Here is a 22,672-nt window from a genome sequence, read left to right as displayed (position 1 = left end):
CATTGCGATTAGTTAAAAGGTGTTGATCACTTTTCACGTTCAGCTGCTTACGTTCCCAGGATGGAAAACGTGGCATTATTCCTGTCCTGTAAATTATAGCACGGATTTTTGGAGGTTCGTTATCTTGGGTGCTGCCTCTTTAATATTAGGTCCATCTATTTCTTGGCATGCATATTTGTAAATATGTAATATGAATATATATAAACAATATTGCCAAAAGTTTGCGGACACGTGGTCATAAGGTACGGTATGTGCTTTTTGCGCTTTTAGTCCCAATTTGCTCTTATAATTTCCTCCACTATTCTGGGAAGATGTTCCACTAGATTTTGGAGTGTGCTTGTGGAGATTTGTGAGATTTCATCCAGCCACAAGGGTGTTAGTAAAGTCAGGTAGAGATGTAGGTGAGGTGAAGAGGCCTGGGGTGCAGTCAGTGTTCACACTCATCATGTTCAATAGGGTTGAGGTTTGAGATCTATAGCAGGAGATCGTCCACTCCAACCCATGTAAAGCAGACCTTCACAGAGTTTGCTTTGTGCACAGGGGCATTGCCATGCTGGAACAGGTTCGGGTCTCCTAGATCAAGTGAAAGAAAACTTTCATGCTCCTGCATTCAAAGACACTTGATACAATTGTGTACCTTCAGGTTTGCGAAAAAAGTTTGGGAAAGAACCACATATGGCTGGGAAAGTCATGTGTCCCAATACTTTTGTCCATATAGTGTAGCCAGTTACCTAAAACAGTACAGACACTTTGAAGAGCTTCATGCTGAATGCTGATTGGCTAATGATTAGACTGATCAGCAATTAGGACGAGGATGCAGTACACCAAATTTCCACTCTTTTGTCCTTCCTTCGTGTAATTCATTTTCTAGTAATAACGTTTTCATTCTTAGATACGAGGACGTATCAAAAGGTTTCGAGATAACATTATTTATCAACGTTTCCACGCTATGACCTTTAGTACAGTCCCCTCGCACAGCATTACAGCGTTCCCAGCGTTCCTGCCGCTTCCAGAACATGTACTGGAAGCGTGTCAAGCGCCTTTTGCGATTCGTGTTGGGCAGAGGGCGAAGTCCACAGGAGCCAAATGTGACGACCACGTGGTTCCGGTGAGAAACTCAAGACGTACACAGGCATGCTCACTTATAACGGTCGGCGCTCCGTGCGACTGTGCGTGCAGCCTTGTGCTGCCATCCGTTGGCGTGTTACGAAACTGGCCTCAACTTTTTGATACCACCTCGTGTATATATCACACCCAGTCCATCTCTTCTGAAAACAGGCTAAAACGTGATGTTTTTTTCCAGCAAAGCGTTTACAGAAGGAGTCTCGATTGCCTGCGGATTTTACACCACATCAATCGCTCGAGTCTCGAAAATGTAGAACATCGATCGCGTTCATTCGCATCGCAGCGGTCTGTGTCCATCTCTCCAGTCTCTACAGTGCAGGATGTCATTATTTTTGCATGAAATGAACGACGTATTTTTTTCCACCAATTTGTGAACCGGTGTAACGTCTCGCTGCATGTGACGCTCCGCTGCTCCGAATGACTTCCACTTTCGCCCAGAAAAGCAATCGTGTTCCCGCTCCGTCCATTTCCGAGAGACCCTCGGCGAAAGAGCAACAGAACGTGTCCACAGAGCAGCATCGCTCGGAGTCATACTCATTCGCACAGGGGCGCGCGTTCTCCTCCCGCTCGAACGTTATTGCCTTTCAATCAGCTTTTTACTCCCCGACCCGAGTCCGCCATAATTGTTTGCTGCCTCACCGCCTGGAAACGATTCGCTCACAGGATAATTAGGTGAAAATTGATGGCGTCATCCGTTTCCCTCTGGTATTAGCGGATGATAGCAGGATTGCAGCCGAGGAGCTTTTATACAGCGACTTTATGTTCTGTGATATAATCTGAACGAGGGCCTGTTCGCAGTTCCTCATTATTATAGCACAGTGCACAAAGCGGCCCCTTTCCCCAGCCTCAAGCCTGTCAATGTTCTCTATTGATACACATTTACAGTCTGGGTGTGGTTTAACACAGAGCTGAACGTAAACATTTTTTCAAACGGAGATTTTTTTTTTTTCCATCATTGGTTGTCAGCACAGAAAATCATATAAGCAAATAAGCAAAGAAAAACATGGGACTCAAAAACTACATTACAAATTCTGCATTGCTGTTTGGAAAACACGTTTTGGTCTGTTCCAGCATGACAATGCATCTGTGCACAAAGTCAAGTCAAGTCAAGTCAAGCTTTTATTCCAACCATATATAGCAGACGCAGTACACGGTGAAATGTGACAACGTTTCTCCAGGACCCTGGTGCTACATAAAGCTACAGCCAAACAACATAGAGCTACATAACAGAGCTAAAGACTAAAAAGTAAGCTGTCCCAGACACATAAAGCGCATCGTGTGCAACCGAGTGCAAACAAAGACAACATGCAAACATCCATTTCTGTCCAGCAGCAGTTGGTGAGCTCTGACCTCGACCCTATCGAACACTTTTGAGATGAAGCACACTCCAAAATCTAGTGGGAGGGAGGAGTGAAGGTTATTATAAGAGTAAATGGAGACTAAATGTGCAATGTTCAAAATGATGCACATTGCATGCATATGGTTAGGTGTCATTTCTAGAAATCATGCGTCCCCTACATTAGAATTACTCAAGAATTGTTTCTTGTTTTCTTGTTTCGTTCTAGAAAATAAAGCGTGGATAGTGTCTTTTATAAAGCAGTGGTAGTTTCATGCAATGGAGAGCGAATATAAAAAAATGTTGTTCTTTAAAAGATGTAATCGAAACAGCAGCTAACAGTTTCTATTTTACTGATGATATCATATCAAAGCTTAAAAATCTTAAGGTCGGGTGTCCACAAACTTTTGACCTTACAGTGAATTCACCAACATCTTCATTCTCGTTGCGACTCAGCAAAAACGGAGCTTTTCGTTTCACAGAGAAAAGACGTATAAACCGAAGCAGTGCACGAGACTCCACCATCAAATGTTAAATAAATACGTATTATAGACTTTTTTTTTTCTTCTTTGAACCCGTTTTTATGAAATCAGCCAAACAGGCCATGGAATTCTGAACTCTACTGGGAACGAGAGACTCTACTAAACGCCTGTCTCGTGTAACTCGGACGGGACAAAAAATAATTCGGTGGTATTTTGAATTCGAGGAACATGAAAGGAACGAGCGAAAGGCTGATCTCGTACCGCTGGGAAAGGCATAAATGTGCAGCTCCTCAACCCTACATCAGCTTCCTCCTCATCCTCGCCTCGCTTCATTACGTATTCATCACGCTGCACTCGTCCTCTCTTTCTCTCTCCCTCTCTCTCTCTCTCCCCCTCTCTCTCTCTCTCTCTCTCTCTCTCTCTCTCTCCCTCTCTCTCTCTCTCTCTCTCTCTTCCTCTCTCTCTCTCTCTCTCTCTTCCTCTCTCTCTCTCTCTCTCTCTCTCTCTCTCTCTCTCTCTCTCTCTCTCTCTCTCTCTCTCTCTCTCTCTTACACTGAATATCTGACACAATTTAATTATGCGTCTTTACAGTCCGGATTTTCGCTCTGTGATGTTGCATCGCAAACGTTCTCCCGATGGGATCGGATCAGGCGTCACTCCACCATTTCAGCCTGATGCAACATTTGCAGCTGGAAAATACATTAATGCAACTCCATCCGTACGCCGGCTTCCGGTTCAAGAGTGGTGTAATCATTCCAATGTTTTTTTTTTTTTACAATCCTATTCCACATTCAGTCCTAATGTGCTCTTATAATAAACTCCACTCGTCTGGGAAGATGTTGCACTAGATTTTGAGGAGATTTGGACTCATTCAGCCACAAGGGTGTGGAGTGCAGTTCAAATAAATTTTAAACGTTTTTAATAGGGTTGAGAGCTTTATAGCAGGCCACTCAAGATCTTCCACTCCATCCCATGGGAAGCAGATCTTCATGGAGCTGGATTTGTGCACAGGGGCATCGTCATGCTGAAGCAGGAAGAATCACGTATTGTTGGAAAAGCTGGTGTCCCAATACCTTTGGTCACAAATACATTTTATTATATTAGATACATAAATTATTCATATTCATTTATTACTGTAACATTAACGATAAGCACAAACGGCAGATTTGCAGCAGAATCCAGCTTTTGAGATCTGGAAATGTTATGAATCGACAAAATTGCAGTTATTGAATTTTAATAAACAGGAAAGAATCTTTTGTTTTTTGTATTAATAGGCATTAAGGATCAAGCTGGTGGGTGGCAGTGCTGAAGAGCTCATATCGTTCGGTCGTTAAGGACGAATACATGAATTTAACTTTAATTCCCTGTAGATTGGGCAGCTCTTTAAACGTATACAAGTGCTGTGTAGATTTTTCCCTGCCGCCAAACATCAACCTTAAATACACGCTATGGAAAAAAGTATTGGGACAACTGACTTTTCCAGACGTCTGTGGTTCTCCCTCAAACTCTTCCCACAACGTTGGAAGCACACAATTGTATAGGATTTATACATAGGAATACATGTGTGTTCCTCGGTTACTCCCTTATGTAACAGCTAGAAGTAGAAGTCATCAGCTGGTACTTGAGTGATTCGAGCCTTAACCACAACCTTCTCCAGTTGGTGGGTCAGCAGTGGTGGCCAAATCACTGCCCATCTGCTCCTGGCTTTCAGCTTTCTTCATCTCGCTTACTCCATATCCAGCATGAAGCTCTTTCAGTGTGTTTCTTGGATCTTCTCCAAACTGCTAACACGACATTGGAAGCACACAATTGCATTGGATGTCTTTCGGATTCCATCGTGTTCCATGAAGATATGGGTTGGAGTGCAAGATCTTGATTGGCCTTCTGTAGAGCTCGGACCTCAACCCTATTGAAAATCTTTGGGTGGAGAATCTTACGGTTAAGTGTCCACAAACTTTTGCCGCCAGAACATCTCCCTTAAACATGCAGCTGTTTTTCATCATCGGAGCAACACTAATGTGGGCAGCCATCGAGTCCTGAGCTTCCTGAGCTTGTGTTTCACACTGTTTGGAGTTTCACATGAGGGTTTCCACAAGGTTCCCCCGGTTTCAAAAGGCCAGGGATTGGATAGGCTACGACCCTGACCAGTATAAAGCTCTTACTGAGGTAAAAGAATGGATGATGAGCCATTATGATTAAGATAAAGGTTTTTCCTCTATTCATTTGTACACCTTCTTTTCACTGAGGTCGCAGAGGTCATTGTGATTCCAGAAAAACAACAGAAAAAAAAAAAATCCTCTCAACAGGCTCCTCTGAACAATCGGCAGGAACCACAGGGCGGAAAAAACACGATTCGGCGAGCGAGTCGATGGAGTATTGATCACAGGATGAGCCGTTTCAGAGTTTCAGTTTCTGCGGGCGGAGTATCGACGCGTGATCAAAAACAGCCCCGAGTTCAACCTCGCACCGAGTTTCTCCGAACACGCCTCTTAATTGCGAGCTAAATAATTAAAAGGTCTGGAATGGAAAGGGTTCTGATCTTGTAGTGGTGTTTAACACGAGCCGGTCGCCGGAGTTGCCACATAGCGTTAACTGTGAGTCAGAGTTTTGGGGTTGGTGCACCAAGTGTATTTAAAGTGGAGGAACCCACCGAGGGAATGAAATACAAAACTTGTAGCTTTCTGCTGAAACACTCAGGATCGGCTTGGGCAGAGTAACGGTTTTATCGTCTCTGGACAAAAATTACGCTGCCATGATATGAGGTTTATTCTCTTTATATATCATCAATCCTGCCTTTGCTCATTGTGAACTGAAACTATACAAAGTTTCACATCGGATTATGCTATTATTATATAATTACCACTCAGTGTACCCTGAAATAGTTTCCAGAGCAACATCTAAGATAATGTGTTTTGAGCTCCCATAAAAAAACGACTTTGCCCCGCCCACTTCCACCTATTCCACCTCCTGGTAGCTTGGAGAGGTGGTAGCTTAGTGTTTAAGGCATTGGATTATAGCTTCAAAGGTTTTGAGTTCAAATCCCAGCCACACCAAGCTGCCATTCCTGGACCCCTGAGCAAAGCCCATCATAATATAATCAATGCGACTTTCACAAAAAAAAAAAAAAAAGAAAAAAATATGTACAAGCGAAAAATAATATTGCATGTAAATAGCAAAAACTTTAATTATGTATGCACTTGGAATATGTTTTGGTGACGGAAGCTTCCAGTTGCACGTTTTATTTTTTACAATAAAATATAAAATAAAAAAAAAGATAAATGACTAAGATCAATATAGATGCTTTCAAACCAATTAGCAAAAGGATTATATTAAAAAGCTACTGTTTGTTTCTGTTTGCTATATTTTTAATGCAGTTGCCTCTGCCAGCAAGCGGTTCCTGACTATACACTTACTTTCCTTAAAGATAAATTGGTGCACGTTCGCTTTCGCATTTTCCTAAATCATTTCTTTTTTTTTTTAAGCTTCCCTCAAGGTTTCTTCCTTTTCTCTTCTGTCTCTCCTCCAGCTTGCTCATGTGAGATATACGTACGTAATATAGCGCGTGTGTGCGCGTGTGTGTGCGGTAGTGTTCAAAAAGTGAATTACTCACAGAGAGATGTAGGAGCTAGAGAAAGAAGAAGGAGGAAAAGAGAGAAAGCGAGAGGAACGAGTGTGGCAGGCATGTGCACTGCAATTTTTTATGTAATTGCCTGTATTTATCTTCAGATTGCGGTATGACAGGCTGATACCCGGGCCTGATACCCGGGCCTGATACCCACGCCCGATAACGCTGTTTGTGAATCGTACAGAAAGACGGAAGGACGAGAGAAACAGAAGGAACGAAGTTAATTTCTCATCCCGATCTCCCATACAGTCCTAAAACTTGTCTCCAGGTACATTTATAGCGTTTTTGCAGATCGACTTATCGCAATTATCCGAGCAATTAAGGGTTAGGACCTTGTTCGAGGGTTTAAAAGGATTGAAACTCTCGACCTCGCTATCAGAAGTCCGACGTCTTAACCAGTGAGCTCCCCTCTCTCCCAGGAGTGGAGAACAGGAAGACACTTTCCTCACTCCGTAAATTTTGCACCTTATCCGGAAAAACTCCGCTTGACTATTTGTTCACATCCTGCTATTTAACTAAAGACTTCATGTTGACACGATGGTCGCGTAGGTGTGTTTGTACAGCAGGAGTTTTTGTTATGGCGCTGAGTGAACCAGAGCAAGACACGACCCATTTAGACCAGTGTAAGATTTTAGAGGAGATATAATGAAGATACGACAGAACGGTGCTGGAATGGTGGTAGAGGACTCCTTGGCCCCTGAGCAAGGCCCTTAACCCCATTGCTACTCAGCTGTATGAATGAGATAAAAGTCCACTCCAATTCAATATAAACTGTATGGACAAAAGTTTGTAGGCACCTGATCATTGGTATGTGCTTTAGGATCCAGTTCCACATTTAGTCCCCATTTGCTGTTCTAATAACCTACTGGGAAAATGTTCTACTAGATTCTGGAGTGTGCTGGTGGAGATTTGTGCTCATTCAGCCACAAGGGTGTTAGTAAACTCAGCTACCGATGGAGGCGAGGTGAGGAGACCTGGGGTGCAGTCAGCGATCACATTCAATAGGATGGCGGTCAGAGCGCTATAGCAGGAGATCTTCCATTCCAACCCGTGTAGAGCAGATCTTCATGGCTTTGAGAACAGGGGTAGTGTCATGCTGGAACATGTTTGGGTCTCCTAGTTGTATGTGTGTGTTCTGATTGTGTGAGGCACCACGGTAGCTTGAATTAATTGCCCCAAGGGGATACATAAAGCTCTAAACTAAACTAGTTCAAGTGAAGGGAACATTTCTGCATCCAGAGACATCTAACTTTGTGATAAGAGTTTGGGAAAGAAACACTTATGGGTGGAAAAGTCCAGCGCCCCAATACTTTTGTCTGCGTAGTCTATAAATGATCAAATTGCTAAAGACTTCCTTAAATACGTGAAGCATCTCCTGTTTCATACCACTGACAGTTACATAGTGCAGCACAGTGAAAAGTGTTCTGGCAGAAGGAAACCTGCCTCGTCTTGTTTTAATCAGATTATTATCATTTTTTTGCAGTAGTCTTGTGGAGCTCAGGTTCCTGTGTGGGCAGATGCAGACATTTCGAGGTTTCCAGTGTATGCAGTTTTACCACAAAGTCTATGACCTGCTTTAATAGCTTCTGCTTTTCCAGGAATCTGTAAAAAATAAAGGAAAATAGCCCCCCCCCCCTCTCTCTCTCTCATACTGTTTCTCTCTTTCTTTCTGTCTAATTCCCTTCTTTCTGTCGATTTTTCTTTAAAGATTAACGCTTTCAAGTTTTAAAGTGCAGCTCGTTTCCTCGGTTGACTTTACCCAAGTTAAGAAGAGTGAGTTAATATTTTAATAATCAACTTTCCTGACTGTGTGTGTGTGTGTGTGTGTGTGTGTGTGTGTGTAAGAGAGAGAGTGTGTGTGTGCAGTGAGCCGGATTAAACTTCCTATAGCAGGACACAAGCTTCATCATTAACTTTTATTGTGCCTCGGTCACTTTGTTCAACCTCTCTCACCTTCTCTCTCTCTCTCTCTCTCTCTCTCTCTCTCTCTCTCTCTCTCTCTCTCTCTTTCTTGTGTTTCAGCTCATTTTGTGTCTTTTTGCATGTTTTGTCTGACAGTTACAAATGGTAAACCTTGTGCCATCTCCAGTTGCGTGTTAGTGAGTTTCAGCTTTGCGTTATATTTCTCAAATAAGAAATGAATTCTTTAGCACCGGGCATGTAAAAGCTTCGATGCTCGTATGCTGGGGGCAGTAACAGACCTGCCCCTATAGATTTGAGCTACTGTTCTGAAACATGAATCCAGTGAGGTAACTGTTTGACACTGTTTAAAAAAACCTCAGTGGTTATGGGTTAAAAAATTAAGGCAAAAACTCGGATTGTTATATTTGGGTATAAAACGGGGCAGTGACGGACCTGCCCCTATAGATTTATACCACCATTCTGAAACATGAATAAATAAAAAAAAAGCAGTAACTCGAACGTTGTCATTGCCCAGTGCTTTGAGTTAATTAGATTAGATCAGTCGGTTAGATTTATAGGTTAATACGAGCGCTGTTCATTATTTCCGCGGTGCATCCACACGCAGCAAATCATTCTAACATGCTAACCAGGCATGTCATCCGAATTCCCGGCAAAAACGCTGAACCCTGCATTTTGTCTATCAATTACACTCAGGCCTAATTTCTCCAAGGACACATAGTTATTACAGAAGGAGAACTCCTCGGCTATTAATTTGTTATTGGATTAACGCATTCGTTAAAAAAAAAATAATAAAAAGAACGAAATAAATAAACGCTCCTCTGAGACAGGCTTACGGTTAATAAAACCCCTGCATGTAAGAGGTACATTTTGCACCATTTTACATGATTGTGGTATTAAATGTTGCCTCTGGATTAGCCGAAGAATGGGAAAGAGCTCCCTTGTTTACGTGTCTCTTTTTTTTATTATTTTTTTTTTTTTTTATACGCTGCCTGAATAACAATTAATGTAGAAAAATGTTCTTAATTAACTACTACAATAAGTTTAAGCGTCTCTTATTGGGTGTTAAATGAAGCACTCTAGGAATCCAGGGTCGCTAACAAAATCAGGCTGCCATATCAATTATCTTCCCTTCGGAGCCGACGGGAAGCAGGATCGTGAAGAGAAAATGATATGTAATGGTAGACGCTTCCCATGCCGCACGTGATTCCCGTTTTTATTTCCGTGCTTAATTTGCTGCGTAACAGCGGGTGATAAACAGATTTAGTGAGAGGGGAGAAGGTAATATACCTGTCGTGCTTTTTTACGATCGCTAAGATATGTCGTTACGTTGCCGTGCTATTTAAGGTGTAAATTATCACAGAATGTGCGGTCACAGGAAACTAATCAGCGATGACGCCCCATCGTGAATCCAAGTTGGTGTGATATCGTGCTTTACTATTTGTTCTCACAGCAATTTGCCGAAGTTGCGTTTTTTTTGCATTTACCAGTTTATTTATCGGTTTGTAGTTGCATGTAATGGTGTGAAACATCCACAAAGCAATACAGTGATAGGCAGGTGTTCCTTCATCGTCTTGACTTCACTGTACTGAAGTAAAAAAAAACAAACATACATAGTGTGTAAAGTTGCCAAAAATCAACAAATTCAACGATACCATGTCAGTAAAGTTATAGATTTACCCCTGACTTTTACAATGTAATTCCATAAAGAAGACGTCTTTCATAAAGGACACTACTTCATAAAGGACACTACTTCATAAAGGACACTCCGTCATAAAGGACAGGACACTACTTCATAAAGGACTGGACACTACTTCATAAAGGACACTTCGTCATAAAGGACACAACTTCATAAAGGACACAACTTCATAAAGGACACTTCGTCATAAAGGACACTACTTCATAAAGGACACTCAGTCATAAAGGACACTCAGTCATAAAGGACACTTCGTCATAAAGTACAGGACACTACTTCATAAAGGACACTTCGTCATAAAGGACACAACTTCATAAAGGACACTTAGTCATAAACGACACTTCATCATAAAGGACACTTCGTCATAAAGGACACTCCATCATAAAGGACACTTCGTCATAAAGGACAGGACACTACTTCATAAAGGACACTTCGTCATAAAGGACAGGACACTACTTCATAAAGGACACTACTTCATAAAGGACACTACTTCATAAAGGACACTACTTCATAAAGGACACTTCGTCATAAAGGACACTTCATCATAAAGGACACTCCTTCCGTAAAGGACACTCTTTACATTAAGGACATCTTTTTCATTAGACACTTCTGCCATAAAGGACATTCTTTTCACTTCTATAAAAGGACACTCTTTTCGTAACGGACTCTACTTCATAAAGGACCATGTCATTAGGACATTCTATAAAGATTCTATAAAGAATCTCCCAGTGCCAGTGTGTGAGAATGTTCCAGAAGTTCTAAAGTCCAAGAAAACCAAAAGCATTAATTGTCACCTTCTTTTTTCACATTAATCCTGCACTAATTAGCAGCACCGTCTTCAAGCAGCACTATTTTGATCCGGAGCGCGCGGCGAAACCCACACGAACTGTTGCCGAGACGCTTCCATCTGTCTCCTCACCGCAACCCTGTCTCCTCCACAACGCTCAATTTCAGGGAGGATATAATTAGATTCCGATACACCCATTTGGTAGGAAGCAAACGCGTTCGATGCCGAAGTTCACGTTCGCACTCTGTCTCAAGAACGACTTCCTGAAGGACGACTTCCCACCCACTGCCATCGCTCTCGCATAAGAGCCGACTCAATTACGGCCCATCGTTAATAGCATCCGTTTCACGAGACGCAGAAGGTGGGAAAAAAACGTAATACAACAGACTTCTCGAGTTCAGTGAAAATGCCAGCTGCTTTTGCAATCGTAAGATCTGCACAATGTGTCTCATGTTGCTGTATTATTCATGTGCTTTTAAATGTCAGGACGCATCGGTGGGTGGTGTGGGAGGGTGATTTTTCTTCTCGGGTCGTGCCACCTGAGCACTGTGCAGCGAGACGACGCATAAAATTGTCCTCTGAGTGAATAGAACAGTCTTTTATAGGGGAGGAAAAATGCTAGAAAATGTTTAAAAGTGCTAAATAATGCATCATTTGTCAATAAAGCATGCGTAGTGCGCTAGTTAGGATCTATTGAGACATATAAACACGTGGGTTTGTGCTAACAGACCTGCAGAAAAAACCCTTCTGACACGTGAAGTTCCTCCCTGTCTGTTTGATTTATTGAAAAAAACAAATATGCCAAAAAAAACAAAAACAAAAGACAATTGATACACAATTCAAGCAAAATGATTGGGACACACGACTTTTCCAGCCTTTGCAGCTCTTCCCCAAATTGTTACCACAAAAAGTCAGAGGACGTCTGTATTTCTTCACTTGAACTAGGAGACCCAAACCTGTTCCAGCTTCACAGTACCCCTGTGCACAAAGCCAGATTCATGAAGATATTCTTCACATGGGTTGGAGTGGAACATCTCCCGCTATAGAGCTCTGACTGCACCCCAGGCCTCCTCACCTCACCTACATCAGTACCTGACTTTACTAATGCCCTTGTCTCTGAATGAGATCTCACATATCTCCACAAGCACCTTCCAAAACCAGGAACTTCTTCTCGGATGGGAAGATATTATAAGAGCCTAAATATGGAATGGGGTGTTAAAAAATCCTAGGGTCAGGTGTCCACAAACTTTCATCCACATAGTGTATTTATGAGATACCCAGACTTCATGAGTCAGCAACATTGACCTAATGGGCCGCCGGTCATGTGACCAATCGATCGTCCTATTTGTAGTGGCAAGAAGTGTAAAAAAATTCCATTCACTTTTTTTTTTCTCTCGTTGCCATGGCGAAAACTGGTAACAGGGAGATGAGTGGATCACTATTATCCAGCTCTGGCATCTGTGATGATGCAGTCATGCAGGTATGATGTCACTAAAACATGTCTCTCGGGGGGTTTTTTTCTCTGTATAATTCCGTCTGTGTGATGCATCGTCTAAAAATTGTAGACGTCCTGCGTATTTGTGCTTCTCACACAACACACCATTTCAGCCCATTTATTTATAGAGTCTCGTGGGGTATTTCCACATTAGCTGCACTGAATCAGGTCACTCCTTAGGCAGGTTCGTACTCGATTTCATCTCTTTCTCTCTCAGTATCACATCTCCCATTGTTCTAGATCCAGGTGGTGGGCTGCAAGTGTATTATTTAAAGGTATAGCGAGCACCTTTGGTTTGGTTTTAACCTCTAGCAATCTTTTATATCCATTTTGATTAAACAAGGCTACTATTACCAAGTAACTCAAACACCAACATCCCCAAAGTGTTGAATCGTTTGATTCCTTTCACACCACAGCAATACGGCAATGATTAGAGTGCAATAATTAATATAAATTTAAAACTAAACTATACTTTTTCTCATCCATTTCTGCTTAATGGTGTGGGACATCCGTAAACCTTCTCGTCATTAATGATAGTCCTCCTAAAGTCGTCCAATCAGAAGACTCTTCAGTTACAGCTTTACCTCTGACACGGGAATCTCCTTGAATAAACTAAGCTTTTCCAAATCTACCAATATTTTGTACACTTCTGCTTTCATCTGTTTACGAGCAGAAGAGTGGACACAAGTTTCCTACTTAACGTTGACATGGTTCACTGTTTATACACACCAGGATGAGGATGAGAACATACCCTCGGTTTACTTTAAATATTCATAGACATTGTCCCAAAGCAGCTTTATAGTAATAAACATATTCCAAATATTAATCTAGCATCATCATTTAGCCCCTAAAAAGCAGCAAGAAAAAACACTGGTATGATATGGTATGAGGAAGAAACCTTGAGAGGAACCAGACATCCTTATATGAGTAACACCAAAGGTCCATTCATTATAGTTCCATCACTGTTAAGGTGGTCACCTGTTCATTATTGACGTCTTAAATGCAAAACTCTTCGTGGCAATTGTAACCCCAATCCAGTTTGTAGCAAACTCTACACACCAATCACTGTCCAAAATCCATCTTCATGGCTCAACCCTCCAAAGCTACCTACCTTATAGATCTTTAGGCTGTTCGTGTGGAACCTCTGGCTGCAGTGCAAATATGGATTTCCTTACACACATACTTTTTGTATTAGTTATTAATAATTGCATTATGTAGCCAGGATTGTTGGACATAATGTTCAATTTTTTGAAGTGTCTGTGGTAATATCTAAAGCGTATCATTTTATAGACTAATAGATTATGTAAATTTTAAAAATTGTAGACATCTAAAGTAGGGAGGTGCATCTCCAAAGCTGAGGCCGATGCTATTCGCATAACCAACGATAGGACACGTGATACGATTCACCCCTATTACGATGCAGTGCGATTCGATGCAAGTGAAAAATATATGCTCTGCAATTCAATATGGTGCTTTTCACAAACACGCCTTTGTAGTGCGAAAAAAGATTCAATAAGTTCCTGTTGTGTCTGCAGGAAGATGCAGCTCTACCTCTGCCATGTTAATCTGCATTCTATGTGACCCTCAGGACACGCCCCGTTCTCCGTAGTGTCTCGGTCTCGGTCTACGCGCTAATCACGTAGCTGAGAGAACGCGCTCAAAAAAAACATTTTTTTAGCGAAGAGAAATCAATCTACAAATAATAAAAGTATAACGCTACTTATACTAATTATACTAATAATTCGATGAAATAAATCGTTGTTTCCGATGCAAACAAACGATGCATCGTGATAGAAATGGCAACGTGTATCCCGTATTTTTTTTTTTATTCGATGCGTCACTTCGTTAACTTGAATCCCGATACGAATCGGTGAATTTTACCATCCGTGATATATCATTTTCATTCTAGAAATCTCTGTCCATTGTTCACTTCAAAAAGCAAGGCAGAAAACTACTCTTGAAATAACACGAGGAAGAAAACTGACAGTAAGACGGTGCAATTACGCGTCATTACGATTCTACAGCTATATTCCGGTTTATTTCCGATGTTGCACGCTATCATTTTTTCTCCGAAATAATACAAATTTAACACCTGCCCCAGCTGTAACATCTGGTTCTTGCTTTTGTGTAGCCTCTCATTATTATTTCACTGCTCAGCCTAAAAGCTTCCAGCACCCAGTATTTTTTTCATCATAGTAATATCTCATGACCGAAATTATTATTTTCTTACGATATAATTGTTACCGGGTTTCACTCACTTACTGAGTCTCTTTATTGGAAGACATCTGGCAGGGTGAAAGCAGAAGAAGGAAAATAGTGATACACTGCACTTATAGGCACTTTCTGAGTCTCATCTATTTTCATAAAGTCATTTCTTTTCCCTGCTTTACAATCTGTGTGTGTGTGTGTGTGTGTGTGTGGGTGTGTGTGTGTGTTTCTTCTTCATATTATACAGTATGTTCTGATTGGTCAGTAGGTAAAATACCTTAAGCAGCAGCTCTGAAAGTTCCATCAGTAAGACAAAGACGGTTATTATAATATTCATTTGCTCACTATTTTGCCTTGATATTTTATAGCATCAGAGACTTTTCGGAAGGAGTCTCCAGCGCCAGTGCTTGTGTAAGCATTAGGGATAAAGTTGTACAATATGAATATACTAATAACCCATTAGCTACACTATTGTTCCACCCTTTATTAGCATGTTTGGTAACAACGCTAACGTGTGGCACGAGAAACGTGTGGCACGTTTTGATGGCGTGTCACTTTTTTCCATCTTTCCCTGCTCCGCTAGTTTCGGAGGGGGCGTCTGGGGAGCGTCTGGCTTTGAACGCTTCCGTGTAGAACACGTCAAAGCGTCTTCAGACCGCTCACTATTTGCACTTCAGTTACATGCCGGCGTGTCTGAAGACTTCTCGTTCCTCGCCCTCGCTGCGCCCCGCCAGATTAAAGCATCTCTTTTTAGTCGGGCTGTCAGGGGCGCACGGATGTAGCTCAGATCTTCCACAGAGACTCCTTCAAGGAAACTCCCCGGTTGTCTGATAAAAGTGCTAGGTGTTGGAGCACCAAGTGGCTGTGGTGCCCTCAGTCCACATCGCTAATCCTTGTGTCTTTGTCCAAAGTGATCAGTGAAGAGGAGCAGCTCTTCTGATGCTGTCACTTCAAGGTCTTGTTCAGCTCGTCTGTCTGACAAAATTTTCTCTTGTTTCCTTTTGATAAGACATGAGTGTCTGTTTCGGCTCTTCTTCAGGCATGCGTGAAGGAACATGGGTTCCTTATTGTTTCGTATATTTAAATATATAGTCCTACCAGACGGCTGGGTTTTTTTATGTCTAGTACTCTATTTGCCAAGTGTCCGGAGTTTAAAATCCACCTCTGCTCATGTTCTCCCCATGTCCAGAGGTTTCCTCCAGGCACTCTGGTTTCCATCCCAATCCAAAGACATGCATTGTAGGTTGATTGGCATTCAAGACTTCTTTGCAGTGTGTATGAATGTGTATGTATAAAATTCTGAGGTTGGCTTTTTGTCCAGGGTGTCCATCATTTTGTGCCCCAAGTTCCCTCGTGGAGGTTCCAGGCTTTCCTGTGGAGATAAATGGTACAGAAAATGAAGGTTCCTTGGTCCAGATTTTCAGGGCCAGTGGTGGAGGAAGTACACAAACCATGTACTTGAGTAGAAATCCACTAGGTAAAATATTACTGCAGTAAAACTTTGACTTGATGTGATTAATCAACTGTGAAAAGTCTCCAATGTTACCCTTAACACACCAATCTATTAATAGAATGATATTTATGAGTCAAACACTGATATTTATTTAAATGATCATGAGCCCAAAACCTTCTTTTCAACTACTTAAAAAAACAAAGTGCGCAAATAAGGCCACACGTGTTGTCGGGAGTTTCTTCCATCATTTATTCCTCTGTAAATGTTCTGCTTGCTGTTGAACTGATGCTGAACTGTATGTAAGTAATAAGTAGATACCAAAACAAGTTCAAAACAGCGAGTTTGCTTGGAGAACTTGCTGAGATACTCTTTGACCCGATGGTTTTTGGCGTATATTTCAATGTGATCGCTGTGTTCTCACCTGCTTGAACAAAGTGTAAAAAGCTGCTCTTGCTGGTCTGGGATGAGAAGCAAATGCATTCTGTTGTATCGTAAATTAAATTTAGCAGTTAATTAAACACGTACCAGCACTTGCCGGGTTCGGGGGTAAGTGGGATCATGAATGGGAATTGTGCGTTCCTGTAAGTTTTAGAAGGGTGCCATTGGGTGAGTTACTCTCAGAGATTCTTTGGAGAAAACCCCCCACACACACATCAAAATCAAAATATAACAAGCAAAGACACGCACTTCAACAGACATATAATTATACCTGCATTAAATGAATTTCGCATAGATTTATAGATGTCCCACATCCGGCAGTATTTTCCGCTCTGGCCGGTGTGCTGCAATTCAAATTGAAAGGCAAAGTGCCAGACGTTATTCACGTGAATTCCCACAAATCAACAGCTCCTATTTTAATATAAGTAGTTGCTTCATAACCTCAGGATGCTCAGCGTTCTGATGTGCGTTTACCTGTACCCTGGATGCTCCGCTGCTCATTAGGTAGCGTAAAGCGGCGTCTCCGGTGATTGAGTAATTATTTATCCAGGCTATGAAGACGATTATTTTAATGAAGCTGTGCATGCACGCCCCAGAGTCAGATGAGTAATTAAGGGGCTGTTTTCCATGCTAATGACATTAGCCATCTCTGAGGTAATCACGGAGAGAATAGTAGAGTGCTAGCAGCTGCACGTTCACACAGGGCGCACACACATTGACAAAACACACGTTTAAGAACAAATCCAGCAGCCCAGCGCTGCTCAGGTTTAAATGGGTGCTTATGATGACTCAGTGGGGTAGTTGGTTGATGTATGTGGGAACGTGAATTGGAAGAGCTTTACTGAAATTCTAGTGTTTTGTTTCTTTCACATCGTTACAGTCTATCTGGTTTACAGGTATGTAAATATTTGCTGCTATCAACTGATATGTGTAGAGGGTTATTGCTTTTGTGAGGTTGTTATTGTACACGTGTGTCAAGGAACAGTCTTTAGTTGGGGAATAACATAACTTGAAATGATAAAAATCACAGCAGGTACAGTAAACACACTGTACAAGTGTTTATACGGTGCAATGATTCCCACGAATGTTTATAATTGCATCACAGATAGCAAGTTAGAACGAAGGGTAAACGTGTAATTCTGGGCAAATCTGCCACAAAGATGCTTGACTTCACATACGGCGATGTTGTAACGGGTCGTTCGAGGGCAGAAGAAGGTCACTGGAAGACAACAAGAGATCAGAAAGACCTTTTTACGAGCTCAACCCCCCGAAAATGTTGAAACTATTCAGCAACTCATCCATGATGATCATCGGAGAGCAATCCACACAATCTCACCTCCGCACCCACCCTACTCGCCAGATGTGGCTCCTGTGGACTTTGCCTTCTTCACGATGATGAAGATCCAGCTCAAAGGTCGCTGTTTAGACATGACGATAGTGTGGAAGCGGAGCGTTTTTAGACTAAAGCGACGTTTTCAAATTGATCCAGATTAGTGTACCTTAATCGTAGCCTTAATCATCGCCATGTCAAAATCAACCTTTCAAAATCAGAGGTTTTTGTCATCCCGTACACATCGATATTGCCGGTAAACCAGAATCTATGGGGCGACCATCATGATTTCACAGACTGTGAAATCATGCTCATCTCTTGCTGTCTTAGTATTTTTTTTGTATATAATAAAAAGAAGCTCTACCTTAAGGATTATGGTATTAAGGACAATGATGATATTCCATAGACTGGTATGGAATGCCTTTCATCCAGGGCGTCTGTTCCGTCCCAGTCAATATGCTCTGTGAGTCAACAGCACTTGATAAATGAATGAAGCCCCCCAGATGAAAGGTTAACCATCTTCAAGGTTATAAACAAGTTCAGGCCTGTTATGAGTCACTTCTACTAGATCATCTTTCGAAATAAACACGTGGAATTTCATGCTCTGTACGCATTTTGGACTGGAAAAGAATAAAGAATGAAGAATTCGAAGGTGTTTCGCTGATAATACAGTCTAGCTGTGGAGCCGGGAGGAAACAGCCCTGCTCGAGTACCTCATTACACCAAACATATCAATGAGAGGGCAGTGGTATACACTGCTGGAGACTGGAGAACTGTTCAGGATAGAGGTGAGCACCTGCAAGCCAGAACATGTAGAAAATAAAATACTTCGCAAAGGTGCTCATATGCATTTTCCGCTAGCCAGCAGGGATCCCCATGATATATGACTTGTATATTGAAAGTAAGACTATGTTTCAATGTCAGGAAAAGTGCAAACAACATGCGGTGCCTCTGATTGCCTTTAATAGGTCTGGACTGAGAGCTTCTGATTTCGCAGTGTCCTTGCACCAAAGGAGAACCGTCCACTCTTGTCAATGACAACGTCTCGATAAGGTTTGACAGCAGAGGTCATGCAGGTCAGATGCTGATAAAGATCCTCTGTAGGCTGCTGTTATCTGGCTAGTCAGGACTGGACGGACCGTTGGAGAGTAAAATCCCTTGATTTTTGTTTTCATTTCCTTGTTTCCAGGACTTTCCGGTTTAAAGGGTCAAAAAAGCTCGAAGATATTTCTCCTTTGTCGGAGCCCCAAATAGTCATGTTCAGCCTGGTCAATCTCTAGTGGGTTTACATGATATAATCCTTCTAGTGGGACTTTGGATGTTTTGTATCCAGTGGATTGTCACTTTAGACCATGTGGGCTGAAAGGTTTATACATGGTATAAAGAATCAGGTTATCATGAATAATTTTTTTCCACATTTTCCAACCATCTCTGCTGCAGATATAATAACCACAGTCCATTTGACTTAAGGCGGTGTTTGATTTTAATCCAGGGGTGCAGGTTATAAGATTTTTAAAAGTAGAAGTACACAAAAACACCACTTAATTACAGTAACGGGAGTAAATCCATCTGATCTTTTCCACAAAACGCGGATGTGGGTGTAGGTTTCATTCCAAAACCCTAAACCCACATCGGCCCTTTGTGAAAAGGATCGGATAGATTTACTCCTGTTACTGTAACTGGGTGGTGTTTTTGTGTACTTCTACCTTTTCAAATCTGTAATTTAACTTTTACTTACGTATGCTGAATTTTAAATCATATTCGTTACTGAGTGAAAAAAAAAAACTAATAAAAATAATGCAAGGGGGGAAAAATAATGCGCGGCCCAGAAACTACTGCAACGATTGAAGAACAAGAAAGAAAGATGGAGGCGTTTGTAAAGGTGTTCCTTTAATTAAAAAAACAACTAATTTGAGATTTATATCTCCCTATATCTCCTTCTACTACACTACAATCCCCCCACCCCACCCCTGCTGTTGACTCAACAGATTTTTAGACTTTACTTGTACTTAAATAAAATTGCAGTAAAGTAACAGTATGTTTAATTGTCTAGAATATTTTAAGACACGGTTTTTCTATAGGGGGCTTTGCATTTAATTCCGTAATAATGCACAGGGTTCCTCTGATACGCTCGGTGTTTGGATTGCGCTCTAAGATTTGCATATTGCACACCAGCATGCATTATTCATCTCCTCTCTGCCTCTCCAATTAGTCCAAGTGGCACCTTCCTCCAGAGAAGCCTAAACATCTGTGTGACCTGGAAATCTTCAAGGCAATTTGGCCAAGTCCGCTATTTGGGGACCCTCGGATTTAGCCGCTTCTGGAGAACGCGTGCGTCTGCATGCCTGGTTAAAGCGGAATGCTCTTGTCCCTCTGGGAGGTTCCTGAGTGTCGATGATGATTATAAGGAGGAAGGGCATTTACAAAACACTATTGCCATGTGGGTTCGATGAAAGCAACCCTGTCGTGGTGAATCTCTTACATATTATAAAGTATTGATCAAACGTCTGAAAATGTTCAGGATTATCATTACTTCCTGACACAAATCATAGACCCCGGGTTGGTGTTGAAAGCCGCATGGTCTTTGTGTGGTCTGGTGTGAAAGTGGGGGTTGAGTGGTTGCACTCATCTCCTCCGCCTCTCCTTTCTTCTTTTTCATCCCAGAAGGTTGGGAGCGATTCAGTCCCGAGATACAAAAGTGTCCTCACTGGTGTCTATCCTTCTGACTGATACCTCGCTACTAATGATGGACGTTCATGAACGATTCGTTTGTTTTTTACGAATCTTTAATCTTTAATCTCCCAACAACTCTACACAATGTGATAGATCTGTTTGTTTTTTTTTGGTTTGAATCCTGACATCAGGTGACAAAAGAACATGGGGCACGTACCAGAAGATACGAGAGGTGAAACTATTTATTCTGTTCATAATCAGAATGTTTTCTTAGCTGCATTTTCATATTTTCATTATTGGAACTATAGTCAAAGTTTGTGTATGTAGGCGTGATCAGGATTCGATTATTAAAAATGTAATATTTCTTTTTATTTCTGATCAAAGGAACGAAATAAACTAAAAGACAAAAAAGGATTTGTTTATTTAATGAACGGGATTCAAAGTACCAAGTCAATGAAATGATCCGATCTTCCCAACACTACTTACACACGTCAGGCTGTCTGATTGAAGCCACTCTGCTTGGCAGATGTTTTGGGAGCAGCGCAATGTCTGGGTTAAAGATCAGTCTAGCAGACATCCATTCTTCCTCTCGCCTGCTTTCAATCCGCTTTCCATCTTACTCAGACACAGCAAGCTTCTCCAAGGAGTTCCGTCTCTCTTTTTCAACATAACAAACATTGTGATGTTAATGAGTAATAGGAAAAAAAAATGGAGATATCCATGTGCTAGCAAACTTAGAGATTTTAGAGAGCTAGCAAACATGGAGGTTTTAGAAAGGAAGCGAACATGGAGATTTTAGAAAGAAAGCAAACATGGAAATTTTAGAAAGAAAGCAAACATGGAGATTTTCGAGAGCTAGCAAACGTGGAGATTTTAGAAAGAAAGCAAACATGGAAATTTTTGAAAACTAGCAAAAATTGAGATTTTAGAAAGAAAGCAAACATGGAGATTTCAGTGAGCTTTAAGTTTTCCATTCTACTCAGACACAATAAGCTTCTCTAAGGAGTTCCATAGTTCCATCTCTCGTTCTCCCTCCTCCAGCTTTCTTTTTGTTTCGCTCTTTTCATTCCCTGTAGTCGTCTGTCTGAACAGTATTAGTTTTTGTCGATTTCCAGTGTTTGGAAATGCCCTGTAAACTCCCTTTGAGACTCTGTAGGGAAGCAGGATCAGTAAGGAAGACGCACCTCAGGAGCAGAACGCTAATGCATTATTCTGTGTGTGAACGTGGCACAGCTTCAGGATAGACTGTCAAATGATGACAGCTTTTTTTTTTTTCCTTTTGTCTGCTTTTCGAACATACTTTCTTCACTACCTCTCGGCTTTGCTTCGTCCCTCCTTTGTTTTTGTAGTGAAAAAAATCAGCAGAAAGCGTTTCATAGAGGGCTGGTTTTGTAGAACAGCATATCATCAGCATTATTGTTTTTCTTCCTTCTGCTCGTTTTTCATCAGCTTACTATAAAACCAGAAAAACTGTAGACCTTTTTTTGTACGATCTTCCCCTAGACTAAAGTCGAGGCTGCTGCGTCTAAAGCACAGTGATTGCAATATCATCAGATGCCTTTGTGTACCGAATAATGGTCAGTCTCACATTCGTGGAAGCGTATAACGGCGACACGCGTGAGGCATAAAGGTTGTGGTCGGAGCTGTTGTACTGGAGTAAACGATGTGCACAATGATGCAGTGTGTTGTGTTTCTGTGTCAATAGCAGTCGAATAATGGCATCATGATGCTGCTGGAATGGGGGGAGGGGGGGGGGGGGTATTTTGATACTGGTGCATGTAAGAGCCCACAAGTGTGTTTCAGTGTATGAATGGCACTTATATTAGGAAGGCAGAAGCTCCATGACTGCTTCTATAGTTGCTGAGATTTGAGCATTTGTTCGAATTCGCTCATACGCTAAAAAAGGCAAAAGTTTAGACATCAAATTCCACTTTTATTCCCCATTTGCTCTTCTTATAGCCTTCATTCTTTATGGAAGATGTTCCACCAGAATTTGGTGTGTTCCACTCGATTTCAGTGAGCTCTAGCAGAAGCTACTGTAGCAGACATGGAGGTTTTAGTCAGCGGTCCATTTGATCTCAGAGGTGCTCTAGGTTTGAGGTCA

General features: G+C 41.6%; 1 protein-coding gene across 8 annotated transcripts in view; it reads left to right on the top strand.

Annotated features, from left to right (window-relative positions):
• The window catches only part of vav2 (vav 2 guanine nucleotide exchange factor), a 155,546-nt gene that overhangs the window by 26,003 nt on the left and 106,871 nt on the right, over positions 1–22,672 (top strand). The window lies entirely within an intron of this gene.

Source organism: Silurus aristotelis (genome assembly GCF_946808225.1).
Source record: "Silurus aristotelis genome assembly, chromosome: 16".
Classification (NCBI taxonomy): domain Eukaryota; kingdom Metazoa; phylum Chordata; class Actinopteri; order Siluriformes; family Siluridae; genus Silurus; species Silurus aristotelis.
This window is presented reverse-complemented; position numbering and strand designations above follow the sequence as displayed.